Source organism: Ammospiza caudacuta, chromosome 2 (genome assembly GCF_027887145.1).
Source record: "Ammospiza caudacuta isolate bAmmCau1 chromosome 2, bAmmCau1.pri, whole genome shotgun sequence".
In the NCBI taxonomy this organism is placed as follows: Eukaryota; Metazoa; Chordata; class Aves; order Passeriformes; family Passerellidae; genus Ammospiza; species Ammospiza caudacuta.
The window spans coordinates 45,715,103-45,732,382 of record NC_080594.1 but is presented as its reverse complement, the minus strand read 5'-3'; the positions used below and the strand labels follow the sequence as shown (position 1 = coordinate 45,732,382).

The window sequence follows — 17,280 nt, the reverse complement described above, 5'->3', positions numbered from 1 at the left end:
AACCCAGAAGAGTCCTGGTGGCATATTTCAGAAGGAAAAGAGGAAAATGGATGGGTGATATTAAAGAGGAAGTGGACTTGAAATAAGGAAGACTTTGTCCAGGAAAGGAGGGAGGGCAGGTATGGATCAAGTGGAAAGCAAGACAAAAGTAAGATCGTTTTGCTAGATCAGCCTCTTTTGGCAAAACCTCTGGCTATGAACTTGAGGACTGGGTTTGAATATATTTCAAAAGTGAAAAGAGTTGATTGGGAGTGTGAATGAAGAATTGAGTTATGGCCAGGGAAATACAGACCTTCTTGCAAGGAAGATAGCAGAAGCAGTGGGACCATATAAACACACAGAAGCTCCTGGAAGCTGTCAGACTTCAACTGATAAAACAGTTGTTTTAATCAGAAAGGAAAATAGACCTTAATGCCTGTGTTTTCTCAGCTGCAAGCATGTGTGCCTGGCAGTTTACTTGTTTGAACAGCATGAGGGAGAACTGGCCATTTGCTCTCCTCTGTCCTTGATTTGCTGACAGCTCAGTTAAAGTGTGGCTTCTTCGCAGGATGTTGTCATTGATCTGTCTTAACATAGCAGTAGTCCTGCTAATGTCCAATTCCTGCTGAAAATGCTGCATCTTAACTCCAGTCATGTGCTATTCACTGGATGAGAATTTACCAAACTCATGGTGGTGGCCAAGAACGAGGAAATGAAGCACTTGTCACCTTCAAAGGACTGTACAAACACAAATGTTTTATTTTCAAATCCAGTATCCTGTCCTGTCTCAAATAATTGATTCTAGCAAAACTTAGAGGCATTTAGGTTCATTTAGGACGGCTTTAGATTTTGCAGAATTGCATTTCCTGCAGTCAGAACTTACCTGTTTAAAGAATTCCTGAGGAAATTAGTGACCGAGAGGAAATTTCCACTTATTTCCAGGTAAGTTAGAGGAGCAAAAGACACCAACAGGGGAAGATCATCATATGCAGTACAAGAGGGTTACTTACCCTTAGACAAAAACTATCAGAGACTCACAAGCCTCATTCAGTATGACGATGATTTCTTGCAAAATGCAGTAAAAGTAAATTGGAAAGTGCAAATTGCAAGAAGCACACATTCATATTAGCAATGAGATCATAGCATGTAAGAGTAGCAGATTAGAGTCACAGGAATGTTGCAGTTATTGGAAGGTGTGTGTACTGGTAGAACAGTGACTTCAGTATTTTAATTGAATGAAGGGAGCTATGGTATCATAGCAACTGGCCATGATCTTGCCACTGTATTTGACTAAGTGAGGGCATGTATGAAGATTCACAGTAAATCATCTGCCCTGTTTGCTTTTATGCGGTTGTGGTGTAATCCCAGAAGGAAATTAAGCACCACACAGCCACTCACTCATGCCCCTCCTCTCTCCAGCCTGGTGGAATGGGGAGGAGGATTGAAGTAAAACTTGTATGTTGACATAGAAACAGTTTAATAATTGAAAATAAAGTAAAATACAGTAATAGTGATGATAATAAACAGTAAACAAAAAGTGATGTTCTGTGGTGTGGAATATCCCTTTGGTCAGTTTGGGTCAGCTGTCCCAGCTCCTTCCCAGCATAAGACTAGGAGAGAAAAAAAGAGTTTTTGACTTAGGATAAACATGGCTTAGCAAAAACCTAAATCTGTGTGTTTCCAACACCATTCTCTTTCCAAATCCGCACTGTAACAGCTACTGAGAAGAAATTAACTCCAGCCTAGCTGAAACCAGTTCACATGCCTGTATTGCTTCCTGGTTTATAATCACATTTTAGTCATAATATACCCAGATGCATAAAAAAATTCAGTATGAAAGCTAATCTTTTCCCTGTTCTTCAAATGTCAGTTATAGTCAAGAAATCTCTGTTAAACAAAAATACAGAGTACAAGAAAATCAGACTTCCAGTGAGCCGGAGTTTGTGATACAGATTGCAGCAAAATTGTTCTATTGGACAAGTAAGAAATTAAACCTGTTCCCAAACTTGGGAAACTCTTATGTAGTTGTTTTAATTAGGGAAACAAATCAATGATTCGTAGTAGTCTAGGAACTTTTAGAATTAATTTTGGTTAGAAAATGGATAGAAGATATTTAAGGTGTTGTTTATTAAAACTACTCTGGGTAAATCAGTTCGTTTTTAAAACGATTTAATACTTAAGGTTTTTTTTAGAGCTTGCCAGTATTAAAATCCATAATTCTACTTACCAGGTGTGTTGGACAGCTTTCTCATGGAGTAAAGCAGTATTTTTAATTAACATTACATATGTGTAGGTAGCAGAAAGGCTGGATCCAACACCAAAAATCATAGTGCATGAAATGGAGGGGTACATTTTATGTGCCATAATGAGCATAACCTGGGAGGAGGCAAAGACCACCCTGTTCACTGTCTTTGCTTCCCATGTCTGTGCAAATAAGCAGAAAATATAAATATCCTGGAGCTGGTGTTTTGACACTGTAGAAGAGACAAACCAGTCACAGCTTTAATTCATTTTCTGTTAGAAGACATAGAAAGGCCTCATAGCTAATTTGCCTTCTTGGAGTTGACCATTAAGAAGACACCAGAAGAGGAGATGGCCAATGCAGTAGCAAACTGAGCCAACATAAACACCCAGTCAGTGCTGCTGGTAGACTTGTTATCCTCTTTTGTGTCTGCACTAAAGAGGAGGGTAAATGCAACCATTCTCCCCTGTTAACTAATCCCAAACCGCACATCAGTATGCATGAGCATGAAGTGAGTTTGTACCGTCAGACTTTTTTAACAGCACTCATAATTAACCTGTCGATCACATGAACTATTTGTTTGAAAAGCAGGACAGTTTTAGACCATTGACTTGAGGATGTAATGCTGTCTCTGTAAATCCATCTTCTGTCCTTTGCTTCCACTTCAGCAACAGTTGAAGAATTTTGGCGTGTGAAATGTTCGTAACATGAAGAACGTGGTTTGGTAAACCTGGAGGGTGTTTCCTAAAAGTTTAGTTAAAATGAAAGATTTCTTGGGAGAAGAGAGGGGCTATGCTTGATTCTATAAAAAGTTTAATTCTATTGCAATGCTGCAACGAGGTGTTAATTAACTTCTTCTGGTTCTTCAGTGTGGCAACACTAGTCTGACTTACTACCATGGCCACAAGGGAAGAGGAAATAGCCAGTTATTCCCAGGCCCTATTCCTGTTGAGCGGCCTCTGCTCTAGATTTTCTACAGAAGATGAAGGTGTGCAGCTTAATTTAAGTGTACCAACTGTGTTGGAGAAGAGTAGGAAGTCAGTCTGCTTCCTCTGGAAGTCTGTCAGAAGCAAATACCAAAAGTGGTATGGTGCATTGAAACATGCTAGACCTCCAGCTGCACTGAGGAACTTGTGAAAATCCATCACACTAGGTGTTGGTTGCAAGTTGTCTTTTAAGTCAAAACAAGGATTGCGTGTCTTCACAGCCTTGTGTAGGGAAAGGCTCAAAGGCACAACTTCATGTTCTGTGCTCCTCCAATACTATTTATTTGACTGTGTGTCAGCACCTTGCAAAGCCTGGCAGCACAATCCTGCTCTTGTACTGTTCTAGCTGAGTTTGGGTTGCAGAGTCTCTTTCAGCCTTAGCACTGTTCAGTGTGTTTTTGCCATTCTTGGCAAGCCAGGGAACACAATGCATTGTGTATAATGGGTGTTTAATTGCTTACATAATAAATCTTTGCCTTGTTTGTTGCAGCAGCTGTAACTGCTGTAGACTACTTACATCTCTGGATCAGATGATACTGATTGTTTTAAGATTACTGAATCTAAATTTAGGCTTTTTTTTTTTTCCCAGTAATGTCTAATGCAGACAAACCTAGAATTCTGATGTGAAGTGATTCAGTCAACTTTCCTTCAGGACAAGAATTTTCTGTATTGTAAATTCATTACTTGATCATCTAGTATAATTTTTAAATATAACAAGCACATACAGAATATTTAACAATGGACTAATAAATCACTGTTGAAAGACATTTTTTCTTCCATAGAAGGTTTTAATTTCCTTTTGTTTTTAATGCCATACCATTGCCTGCAATTGTACCTCTTATTGATTTATGATAAAGAAGTCTGTTCATTTTGTTGTGGGTGTATATCTCCCTTAGATATTTGCAGTGTGCTTTCATGCTTCTTAGCTTTTTACTCAGTCAAGCAATGATGTCCATATTTAGCTTTTAATCTTATCCCGAAAATCAAGCTATTTAATCCTCTCAGAGTTTTTGATGTTCATATCAGAACTACCCCAGATTGTCCTAACTTTTTACAATGTCTCTCTGGGTCTGGGGGTTCAGGCATCACCAGGGCTGTGTTATGGGTGGTGTTATTGTCAAAAATCATTTTGGCATCAGTGTCACCTGTCAGGTTATGCTTCTTAGGCAGGTCTGCATGGCAATTGCCAGCCTGTCTACCCTAACACTGGGAATGTGTCCTTTAATGGGTTTTCTTTTGTCAACTCAGTCCATCTTTGGGCTCCCAGGTTTCCTAGGCTCCTCCTTCCATTCAGCATGTAATCCAGAAACACATTAGGTTGCATCTTTCCACAGCAGACCTTCCTTGTGTTGGGTTGTAATACCCATGCAGTGATTTTTGCATGTCCTCAGTGAAGATGGTTGTGCATGCAGTTGCAATTTCCATGGGTTTGGATGCAGCATCATGACCTAAGGGAGAGTGCTGCCCTAACACCTGCTCACAGCCTGAGACCTTCTCACCTCAAATATAGGTACATCAATTGTAAAATCCCACAAAATTAACTTCTAAAAGACACAAGAGAATCAGGTGGTGTTCCAGCTTCCAGTCCGGGACACTGCCAGCAGGGTGGGCTGCATGGTCAGACCAAGACTGATGAACAAAGGGGTTTGTCTGCTGTGCTGTTTCATTTGGATGCTCACTTTCCCTGTGCCTACCAGATTTACCTGGGTCCTCTCTAGTGTTAGAAATTACATGCCTAGAGAATAGAGAACAGCAATCCCAGGTTCCAAACCAGGAAAGGGAAAGGACAAAAATCAGCTTCACACCACACTGAGCCGCTGGTCTGGTGGGTGTGAGAAAGCTTGTTGCTGTTCTCATCCCTGCCTTCCTTCTTAGGTGGCAATGATGACTGGAGCACTAGGGATCTCCACACTTCCTTTTAACAAAGCTTAGTTTGGGTCTGACTGTAGCCCCCGGCACAGGTCATCAGATTGTCCTTCCTCCCTGCTGGGGAAGCTGGTTTGCTCTCAGGCTGCTGCTCTTGTTTGCTCAGCACAGTGGTTCTGGCTTCAATAACCTTCACAGCCTTCACCACATTTCCAAAGACAGTCATGGTGCTGTGCAAATTGTGTTTTGTATGCATGCATCTTTATTAAATTTACAGCCTTTGGTTTTGCCCTGAGCACTCAATAAAGTCCATGCATGTCTTCATAATAAAATAGGTGACACACATGGCAGAGTGGTTTTGGTTTGCTCTTACACATGTATATTTACACGCACATCTTTTATTACTTGCAGGGTTCCTGTCATTTTTTTAGACTTGATAGGATAAATCTTAGTTGAAAATTTTTGGCTAAATGGCACTGTTACATAAAATAACTCAGCATGTTGCTGAGCTTTGTGCTACTGAACTGAACACCTCCTCCAGCCCAGGGCTTGGGTTCTTCATCATTCTTTGCCTGCAGCCTCATCTCTGTTTCAACCCACAGATTTCTCTCCATGTTGAACTGATTTTGAACATAAATGGCATGCAAAAGAAAAAAAAAATCATATTTCCTATCTCTTGTAATACCAAGAAAAATTCAGTTCTGTTTTCCTCAATTCTCAGTTTGATAACTAGTCAGAGCTTAATTAGAGAAAGTCTGAGCCTGTAACAACACAGGGTCAGATTTTGCAACTCATCTGTAGCACTGAAAGTTGAAAATAGCTTTTAGGTACATGGAATTAGTATATCTTCTTGTTAGATCATTTTCAGCAGAATCAAATAACAGCCAATTTTTCTGTGACCGGTAATAACAGGGGTTTTTTTAATTTTAATAGTTTTTGTTCAGAAATATAGCTTAATTGTACAAAATGGTGTTTTGTGGCAGATAAAACTTATTTTCCAGGTCCCTTTTCTAACCTGAAGAAGCCTGGTTTTTTTTAAATAATACTTCCGATCTTGGCAGCTATAAAAAGGCTTCCTTTCAATCAATATTTTTGTCCTGATCTTGTCCTTAGGTCATGTTTTGTGAAAAACAGTAATAAACTTTTCCTTAGACTGTAGGAATCGGGCACTATATTGTCTAATTTTGTGTTCCTGATTCTTGGCACTGTTGTTGTCCAGCCATGGAGCTTAAAGGCACGCTCTTGCAGGATCAGACCCTCTAATAAGGAATCTATGTATCCAGAATTGTCAGCAGAGACTTTTCAATGGGATGTATACAAATCAAGGCATAGGCACAAGATTGTTTATACCCATCACATTTTTAGCATGGCTAGTTTGGAGCTAGCACAGGCCCTGGGCTCTTTCTAATGTGCAATTTGTTGTGACCACTCTGTTCTACAGGGTAATAGTTGTGTCTGAATGAGTCACACCGTGTCTGATCAATCTCTGCCTCATTTTACCACTTAATATAGATGTAGCCCAGAAGTTATTACATGGAGGTCATCTTTTCTTTCATTTTCTTGTAACTCCTGACAACATTGTGAGTGACACTGTTAACAGCATTTGTGAGACCTGGAATTCAGTGTTTGCAGAATTACGGGTAGGTTTGAAAAATAATTTTATCTTTGAGGAAAGAAAAATGATACTTAGAAAAAACCCTGAAACCTGAGAAAACAGCTTAGAAAGTATGAGGCTAATTTTTCCACTGTTGTAGGACAGGGTGAAAAAAAAACACCTTGGGATTGCAAAAATTTATCTCACACCAAGGTCTGGCCAATTTTTTTTTATTTTGTTTCAATAAATTTGAAACAAAAAAAAAATCCTGAAAGAACCTGGGCATCATGTGGACAAGTAGTCTGACTGCTCTGTGTGGTTTGTGTTGCATGCTGAAGAGGCCACTATTGATAGAAATAGGCTGCTGAAAACTTTTCTTTCTCTACAGAAAATTGGGAATGCTCTGTTGGTGTGGGAACCTAAACCAAGCACAAAGCAATTGCTGTTTTTTTACAGATGAGGTGGAACTTTTGTGCCTGATTGGAAATGAGATCTTATTTCCAAATGTGCATTGTACTTACATGTGTGTATTCATCTCTGAGCCGCCTCTCCTCTAAGCAGGCATGGTGCAGACAAGGTCTTGTGTGCTTATCTTCTGCTGATGGTTAGGAAAGAACCTGAGTGCATCAGTCATGTTCTTATTCAGGCCTGCCACCTCTTTTTGCATATGCATGAGTTGATACAGAAAAATTGGCATTATTTAGCTCTGAAGAGAGAGCAAAAAGACCAACTCAGAGAAGATAATGTAAGGCAGCAGAAATGGGACACTCTGCTCCCTATACATATAATTTATCTCTGTCAGAAGTATGTTAAAATAAACACTGTTTTCTCAACTTAGCAGCAACTTTGTGTGCTGACAGTGCTAGCTCAGTGCTGGTTCAGGTACATTTTCCAGATGCATTAAGGAATAGATTAAAAGCAGAGACAAAGTTTGTAATAGCAGCTGCTGAAATTAGGAGTATTGCATGAGTGTGAGCCTACTGCTGCTGCAGTCCAGGTCTAGTCCTCCTGGACAAAGATGGACAAGGTAGCCAGGAGGGCTGTGCTAAAAACCAGCAGTATAAACTAAACAGTCTGTGGGTCTGGTACTTTAAAAATACTGTCTGATGTTCAGGAAATGCTCAAGAGTTTTTATACCATAGAGCAAGGTCTTTCTGCCGGAGTGTGTGAGAGCCCTCCCCAGTGCTTTCTCCTCATAAGCCTGCATTGCTGATGCAGGTGGGCAGCTGAAATGCCTAGCCTGTGCATACCAGCACTGCAGGGCCAGGATGGCAGGGGTTTGGCATCTCCACAGATGGGGTATGTAACTACTTCTGCAATTTATATCAATACTGATATCACATCCATGCAGTATGAACCTTACTGTGCCTGTTGTCTTGAGAATACCCATCTTCAGTTTCCAGAAGAGCTGCTTGCACCCACAAACATCGCTTTTTTCTGAGCATAACCCTGTTCTGCACCCATAGGAAGGTGCAGAACATCCTCACACATCCCTGCCAGTGAGGAGAGCCCTATCTGTGCCCATGGTTCCCCGGGAGATGGTGGTTTGTGGTGATGTGGTATCCCCTTGGTGGTGATTTGTGGTAGTGGGTGTCCCCTTGGTATGGGGAGAGCATCCCTGTGCCTGGGGAAGATCTCTGTACAGGCATAAGTCACCCTCCATGCCGTGCCACTGTGTTACATTTCAGATTAATGTAATGATTTTTTATCTTAGTTCTATTCAGTCTCTTGGCACCAGTTCCTTTCAGAGTCCGTGTGTGCCATCAAATAGAGTTTATGGCTTGTACCTTTTTCTCCACTTACATTCTTTAAAGTGAAACCTTGTTTTTCTTACCTGCCACTGCTTCTGACCTCTGGTAATCCTACCATTTTTCTTTGTATTGAATGATGTTTACAACTTCTTTTTTTTTTTTTTTTTGCCAGTTCAATTTTCTGTGACATTTTCTATGTCATTAGTATAAAACTGAATTAAACTGTTTGTCTTGATTTTCATCACTTGAGAATATTAAGCCTATTATAATTTTACAGCCACCCTTAGTCTATTTGGTTATGCTTATGTTTAGTCAGAATTCAAATAAAATGTGTTACACACTAATTGTGGCCCAGTACACACCCTCCTGGTCCTGAGATTATGGTCTCAGTTTGGTGTTTAGAAGGATTTTCAAGACCATTTTTTTTGGTAAACTAATCCCGAAATGTTAACATGATTTTGTTAGATTGTTTGCAAAAGGTGGCAAATGTGAGGTGCTCTTTACCTGGTCTTTACTCATAGTATTGCTCACAATTGATATTTGCAAAATTATACATAAGATAAATGAGAAGCTTAACTGCTCCTAAAGTACTTGTATTTAGCTTTAACAGCAGTGGTGTTTCTGAGGAATAGATCTGGATCTGGAAGTTCAGTTGGAATAGTTTGGATTTTTCCTTAATTTAGCTCTTTGATGAAACTCATGTTAAACAAAATCTCCAGTCAGCAGTATCCTGTGCTGTGTGCAGTAAATTAACTGCTTTTGATCACATCAAAAACCTGGAAAAGCTACGAGAAAAGAGTTCTTTTATTCTTCAAAGATTAGGTTTTTTCTCTATTTTAATGATTGTTGAACATCTTAGAAAGCTTGGATAGCAGTCCTTTTTTGTTGTCCTAGAAAATGCAATGCCTTCCAGTCAAAGCAGGAGGGTGAACAAATTGCTTTGTTTTGCATTATCTGTGAAACATAACACATGCTCCTGCTGCATGCTTACTGCAGAATTAAACACCATCCTCTGACAGAGAGCTCAAAAACAAATGGATCCTTCACAAAAAATCAATAGGCTGGGATTACTGCTAGGATAGCTAATGTCCCTTACCAGTACTCTTCTACATGGTGTCCTCAGGTTCAGAGTTAAATTTGCTGAGCTCCATTAGAGTTTTTTGTTGTTATTATTATTATTGCTTCCATGTTTCTCCCAAATCACATCTGAAGATGTAAGTGTGCATGTCCGAGCACTTTGTACATCCTATTCATTTAATATTCCAATGGAAAACTTGGAATATTAAATGAAATTACACTGTATTTGTTAATGATTATTTTTCTGTGATTATGGACCATGTTTAAAGCTATAAAAAATGTGTAGAAACCCAAGTGGAAAGAAGTTAGAAAATTAATAGCTTGCTCCTAGGAGGTTTTCTCTCATTAATATTTTTCCTTCTATCCCTGGTACTGGGGCCTTTCAGTACATTACCATTTGGTATGAGTCACACCAAGAAGGAGGACCTGAAATAACCAGCTGTCACTGCCTTCTGTTAACTCTGAAAGAGTTTTTTGCCCACCTGGACACTACCGGGCAAGTGAAGTATCAGCTTTTCAGTTTTGCTCAGGGCAGAGTCACCTATTACCAGGGAGGCTGTTTCCAAAACCCTGCCAGTCAGTGTGGCAGGAGTTCACCAAAGTCCTCACAAGGGCACTAGGTACTGACCTGACATCAAGTTTTTGGCTCATGGGATGACTCTTCCCAAGCTCTTTTCCCACTTTGATGTGAAGCATCACTCTGACCAGGACTCCTCTGGATGTTTGCTTCCCACCGCCCTGGCAGAGCCAGCATGGGGCATTGCAGGGGGACCAGCAAGCCCTGCAAACTGGGATGCCACCATGGCCCAAGTGTGCTTAGACACAGACCCAAGGTGAGCAAGGACCCCAGTTGCCTTCAGACTGCTCCACTGTCACTGCCAAAAGCTGGGCACTGCAGACCATAAGGCACCAAGAGTCACTTCTGAAAGCAAGTCTGCTTAACATGCAATAGGAATAGAAAGGGAGTGAGGAGCAGATGCAGTGTAAGTGTAATTTAGCTGGATTGCATCCCTGGATTGCTGTAAGGTGAGCCAGGGCTCACACAGAGATGGTGAATGGCTGGCAGCCTATAGCATCAATGGCAGGAGAGTGGCCAGGGCACCTTCACACTCCTAAGTCTGACCTAGAATGCTTACAGGGCACTCGTCAGCAAAAAAAGGTGGTTAAGCATGCAGGAATTTAGGAATAAAACTACACATCTCTTTATCAAATAAACTCATTCCAGACTGAAGGATAGCCTGGAATGGAAGGAAGTGCTGTCTAACAGATGTAATTGGACCTTAGAGGAGCATCTCACCCAGTGTAATGCAGGAAACTGTCCCTTGTGCTTGGATGGTACACGACTGTCAAAGGTCAGGTAGTGTAATGCAGAAGGGACTATCCAGCCAGGGACAGCTTGCTAATCCTAAAAGGTTTCTAAAAGGTAATCTCATAGTCAGTTTTATTTTTGGGGTCTTTTAGGGGCCAGAGAACATTCTGCAGAGTAGCATTTTAGTGGTTTTTTCAGCACGCACAATGCTGAAGTTCATTGCTCATGAATGGGAAAATCAGAGTATCGGAGAGGCAAGCTGGATGACCTTGAGCAGCACAGAATTGATTTGCAGTGAAATGGAACAGCCCAAAAATGGGCAAAGAGGTTACTCATGTAGAGATTAATAGCAACAGTATTTGCTGTTAAATGGCATATCACTGGTTATTGAAGAGGGGAAGAGAAAATTTCTCTGTACTAGGCATGTGACCAATGAGGCTGTAGTTGCATCTCTCCTGGAATACTTTGTACAGTTCTGGTCTCCATGGTACAGAGCAACTGCATTTTTCTTGGACTGAGTTCAGGGACAATGGGGAGAAGAGGGCATTTCTTACTAAGGGCCAAGACAGCTTGGCTTGCTTAGTGTAATAAAACGGATGCTGAGAGGAGATATAACATCTCTTCAGAATTACTGCAGGAAGCAAACTTGGGAGAGGAAGAAAAGGATAAAGCTGGTACTTACATAAGTGCGATAAAGATAAATTTAGCTTGGAAACAGCCAACCAGTCTGAGGGATTTGGAAGAGACAGCCTAAGAGAGAGAGCCTTTCCAGTTTTGTGTCCTGGTGTTTAACTGCAGAATCAAAATTTGCCATTCAGATAAAAATGGCAAAGGAGGAATTGCAGAATATTTACAATGAATGTTAGTTGATTTGTGTTTTGTTTACAATTGCTTAACTGCAGTATGCAGCAGATTAGCTATTAGCAAATCTCTTGTACATGGATATATGAGGACAGGTTTCTGTGATAAATGGAAAAAATAATGGTAATGCACAATTTGCACAGCTTGGTAATGAAGTCCTTGTGGTTATGAGTAGGAAACAGGATGCTCATAGGCATAATAGTGTCAGATGACATCTGATTTTTCAAAGGCTGTTGTCTCATTTGAACAAGTATTATGTGACCTTTTAGACAGATCATTTAAAGTCAGTGTCTTGGACATTCTTCCAGTATGCACCCAGCAATGCCTATTTCCAGGGCTTTGTGAAGGATGAAGAGGAGTATTGATGAAACATAACTTACTAAATACATTCTTCTGCTTCAGTTTTACTTCAGCTTTTCATAAATTAATGTAACAAACTGCAGTTAACCTAAGTCATTATTACAGCCTTAAACTTTTGAAATTTTAATTATCTTATGTTTCCCATTTATTTATAGCTAGTAAATGTGTCAGAAAAAATCAAGAGGGATTTTATATATTAATTTGCACTAGTATTAACTTGGTTGATAAGGTTGTAGCTACTGATATGTAGTGGCAACCGGGCTTCAGAAACTCAATTTATGTCTTTTTTGAGGGGCAAGAATCACACTATTACACTTGAGATGAGACCGTTTGGTGGCTGTCTGACCTTTTGTTACTGACTTTAAAATACTGTTGTCATGGATGCCCTGCCTTTATGGGACTGCATCAAAAAGCAGAAAAGAAAATTCAGTATGATTAAAGTTATTTGTTGATTTCTTAGCTGTTCCAGTAACAGCTGGTGTCAGTGGTAAAATTTGCTCATACTTCCAGTTTGGATACTGCTGCCTTCACATTACAGCTACCTGGATTTTTTAATGCTTGCACTGCCAGATGAAGGAACTTGTTGACATTGGTAATAGGCTCTTTTAGCAGAGGATGGGTTATTATCTGGAGAGACAAGGTCAATTCTCATCTAACCTTTGTTAAAAACACTGGCCTGCACTTAATGTTTCATTGCAAGGCATGATTCCCAGATTATGAGACATCATTGTTGCTCGCTCTCCAAATTCAGTAACTTTTATTTTTATTAATGTCTGGTCACCAGAGCTGAACACTGAGCAGCAGCAGTTTGACCATTACTGTAAGAAAAATGCAGCCTCTCGCTTCCTAGTAGCCTGCTTTAGGTATCTTTCAGCATCCTTAGGAGGTGTTAGTAAATATCATTATGATACTGAATTAAAACCCAGTAATGTGACAAAATGAAAGTATGGTACAAGAAAAAGATATTTCAAAGTGTTAATCTATATGCTTGTATTTATAGAAATTGGAGTGTCCTAAAATGCTGCATGAGAAATTAAATTTAATCAGTTGAAGTGTACAAACTTGAATGTGTACCACAGCATTTTTTTGAATGGAACCATGATTTTTCTTTTACCTCTAACTTATGTAACACCATTTCTGTTATACAGCATGTTCTGAGTTTGGAGTTTATTTGCTTGAAATATGTGTCTCTTTGTATAAGAAATGTAATATCTGTAAATATAATTGTTAGTGAGAATATAAGTATTATTGCTTGTGGCAGGAAAAAAAAAAATTTCCAGGTTATTATATTTTGTTGTTACTATATACAAATACAAGTTTATCTGCTTATCAGCTACCTGTCTCTGAATGCATAACTCTGAATGCAATAGATGTTGACTGTTTTTCAACAATGAGTATCATTGAGTTTCTGTCTATTAACCTAAATGTTAGGATAATTTTGTCTCTTTTTTCTTCAAGTTGCAATTTACTCTAAATTTCCTTACAGACCTTCCATTGTCCTTCATCCCTAATTCTTTCATTCCAGGGAGAGCTCACAACTTCCTTTTGTTTTTTGTACTGGACCTCTTTGAACATGCTCCATTTCACCCATGACTTGTTTCTGCGGGATCATCTGTGTGTCTCAGTACATCCATTAGCCCCGTTCTTCTGTAAATTTCTAGAAACTGCTTTTCTTTTGGATCATTTATAATTATGGTGTCTAAATACCACAAATTGGATGACCACAGGCAGAACTCAACACTTCAGCTTCTCTGTCTTAATTTTTTCTTAGTTTATTCATTCTTCCTCTTTCTCATGCTTATTTCCCCAAGACCATGCCTGCATTTGACCCTTTCTCCCTCATTTGTCTTCTGAGTACAAGGGTACAGTAGAGAAAGTGGCTCCTTTAGGAGAGGACCTTACTGAACCAGTGAGCCCAAATCATCAGTCAGGGTACTGCCTGTAATCTAATTTTTAATCACAACTCCTTTGAGAACCTTTCCCACTCACTGAAGTGGAGAGCATCACCTCAGCTTTCATGAGCAATAGTTTGTAGTTGTTTTGTCAGGTGAACATTTTTTTTTACCAAAACTAGTCCAATCACCCCAGAAAACTGCAGATTAGGAAAAAATAGAGAAGTTTATAGAGCTGTGAGGCTGCTTCTTTGCACTGGAGAGAGCTGTCTGTGTGTTGTGCTCATCCTGTGGTTGTTATTGCCTATCCCAGGCATCCTTCCTCACAGTAGTCATGCACCAAGATGACAAAAGACTAATCTGCAGTGAAAAAACATGTAAAAAAGGCGAAGAATCACAGTACTTCTTGCTTTTAATTTGAGGACCAGGCAGTAACTCAGCATAGCTGGGAGTACTCGGAAGTTTTGCCACATGGGTGGTACAACAAAGTGAGTCATGACAATATGCTTCTCAAACTGGAAAGCTTCCCAGCCACATCCCGGGTATTTTCCTGATGTCTCTCAGTTCCTAATGTCCCTACCAAGCCCCATGGCTTCAACCCAGCAGAGCCTGTGCTGCTGCAGGTTATGGCTGCAAATCATCTCCCTCAGGAACCAGTGCTATCTGGCTCTGCAGTCCCTTATATCATTCATAACTTTGATTTTGCATCATGATCTCCACTTGCAAAGACCTGAGTGGAACAGGGATTATTCCCTGTGACTCCTTGTCACTTAGTGGCCATCAGTGGTGAGAGACAGGCTATAAAGTCCGTCTGCAAAGAAGAGAGTAGCTTTTCTTTGTCCAAAACAGAGCCAGGAACAATACATCAGTGTCCATACATATTTAACTCTGGGGACAGACTCAGAATTTGTCTTGCTGAGGTGTAATTTTGGAAGTTGATGTTTGGAAGTAATTTTTCTTCGCTGAGTGTAGCTGCTATCAGAAGGTGATTGGTAGTTCTGTTGTTCTGCCTGTATTTTTGCTGCTTGTAGAACAGTTAATTCAATGCTTCGCTGAAGTCTCTAGTAAAGTTTTTATGTTACCATGACACAAATACAAAAATAGAAGCACTGTTGTCAAGGTGATGTAGCCAAATTATTACCACCCTGTTGTTCCTGATTCAGTAAGAAAACAGATGAGAATTTTGGTCGTTTTTTTAATGTTTGAACTAAAAGTTTTAATGTTGTTTCAAGTAATGAAGAAGCAACAGCAAAACAACAGCCAAAGCGATCACAGGCAAATTCAATGAACGAGGTAGAATGAATTGAACAGATAGCACTGAAAATAGATTTGTCCTTCAGCTTCTGCTAGGGGCAATGGTGAGAAGGAGGAGAGGGTTTTGTAATGATGAGAACCACTTTGATATTATTATTTGAAATAGCTGCGAGCAGAAGCCATAGATAATAATAATCTCCAAACTGTAGAGGTTGAAAGCACCGCAAAGCCAAGAATGACTGCAGCTGCCTTGAGTGGTGGTGGAACAAAGCCATAGAGTTGTGAATAGTTTATGCAGATTGAATATAATCAGAGTTGAAATGTGCAGTCATCAGGTTTGAGATCCAAGAAGCAGGTGGTACACGTGTCTATATCAGGATTTTGGAGGGGTTTCCTGGCATGAACGAACTCAAAGAATCACAGACTAAAGAAACAGTTTTTATATCCTCATTTAGATAAAAAAGTGGCCCATCCCTTTGAACATAAGACTGCAGTCTTCTCAAAACATTCAGTGAAGCAAATTGTTTCTGTTTTAAAATAATGCTTTAGAACTCAATGCCACTTTTTTTCCTGGAAGTGCTAAATGGAAGCTAATGACAGAGAGGAAATTATTTCCAAGTTCTGCAACTGGCAGACTTTACCAGAGTGTTCATAAGCTTTTCAAATACATTTTTATTTAATTTAAATTGCTGCTTGTCAAAAACTGGGCAACCAAATGTGTAGAGAATGTGGCCAAGAGAGGCATATTCAGAATGGTGTATGATCTGATTATAACTTTCAGATCTCTTTACTATTTTTAAGAAAAAAATCTGCATTGAAAATTTCACCAGTTTTTCTTCTGTATTCTTAGCAGAAAATGACCACACAGTTATAAATGTTTTTATTGCTCTGCAGCTTCAGTGGTCACTTAGTGTTGGGATTTCTTAATTTCTTTTAATCTTAAATACTGAAGAAGAAGAAACAGTAACATTTTTGAATAAACAATCCTGTAACTTTTGAGGCATTAAATATTTTTCTATAGCAAATGGAAAACATTAAAAAACCAAGCATATTGATTCTGGATCTGAAAGCAGCTCTCTTCCTTCTTGGGTAAAGGAGCATTTTATTGGCGAATTAGCAAATTATGAGATCAATTTTTGGTTTTCCATTCCTAAGAAATAATTTAATATATGCAAATATATATATATGTATGGTGCAATACAGGATCAAGTCTAGCAAGCATCAGCTGTGCAGTTTCCTTTCCATTTCCCCTTTCAGTTGCCAGCTTAAAAAAAAGCTTATCAGATACTGACTCAGTATGAAGTCATGAGCACAGGCATTGATCCAGGTTCCTTAAACCTTTTCATTATATATTCTATTATTAGAAATTAAAATCTTGGTATACTGTCACTTCAGTCCACTTTCCTTACCTGCATATTCATGCTGATCATTAGCTATTCACTGCATGTGTGTGTTTAATAACCATTCTGTAATGCTCCCTTTTTTTTTTTCCATTTTTCACAGTTTAGTTATCCAATTGGAAATTAATAAAGCTGCCAAAAGATTAAAGAAATGGCTTCTTCATTATTTAGTAGTGATTGCTCATCACTGGTCAGACAAGTGGATTGGGATTTAGGTGACCACATGTCAATATCTACAGTTTTTACATCTGTTTCTAAGATCAGCCTCCCAGGTTCCCTTTATACAGTGGAGACAAAAATCCATTTTCAGGGTGCACTGTCATCCCAAGTAAAGCTTCTAACCCAGATCAGATGATTTGCACCCCAGAAATGCCAGGTTTAGTTGATTGGAAATGGAAACAAGACTTGCTTAGATGTTAGCTTCATAGTTGTCCTAAGATAGATGTTATGAATCCCATCCCTGTGCTCAGATTAATCATAAATGCCAAAGATTCTGTGCAATGACACCGTTAATGGCAATGTACTGTGGCTGGGTTTTTTGATGTAACAATACGTAGTGCAGTGATGATCATGTACTGTTCAGCACAAGTACCAAAAGCGGTGCAGTCATGTTAGGACTACTTTTGAGATGGATTAGATTATCCTGCTTTTCACCTGGACTAAGTAGTACCAGGGAATTAGCATGTTCAGATTCTTTCCAACAGATCAG

General features: G+C 39.4%; 1 protein-coding gene across 4 annotated transcripts in view; it reads left to right on the top strand.

The window, feature by feature from the left end:
- Positions 1–17,280, top strand: part of PDGFD (platelet derived growth factor D) — a 137,724-nt gene that overhangs the window by 89,643 nt on the left and 30,801 nt on the right. The window lies entirely within an intron of this gene.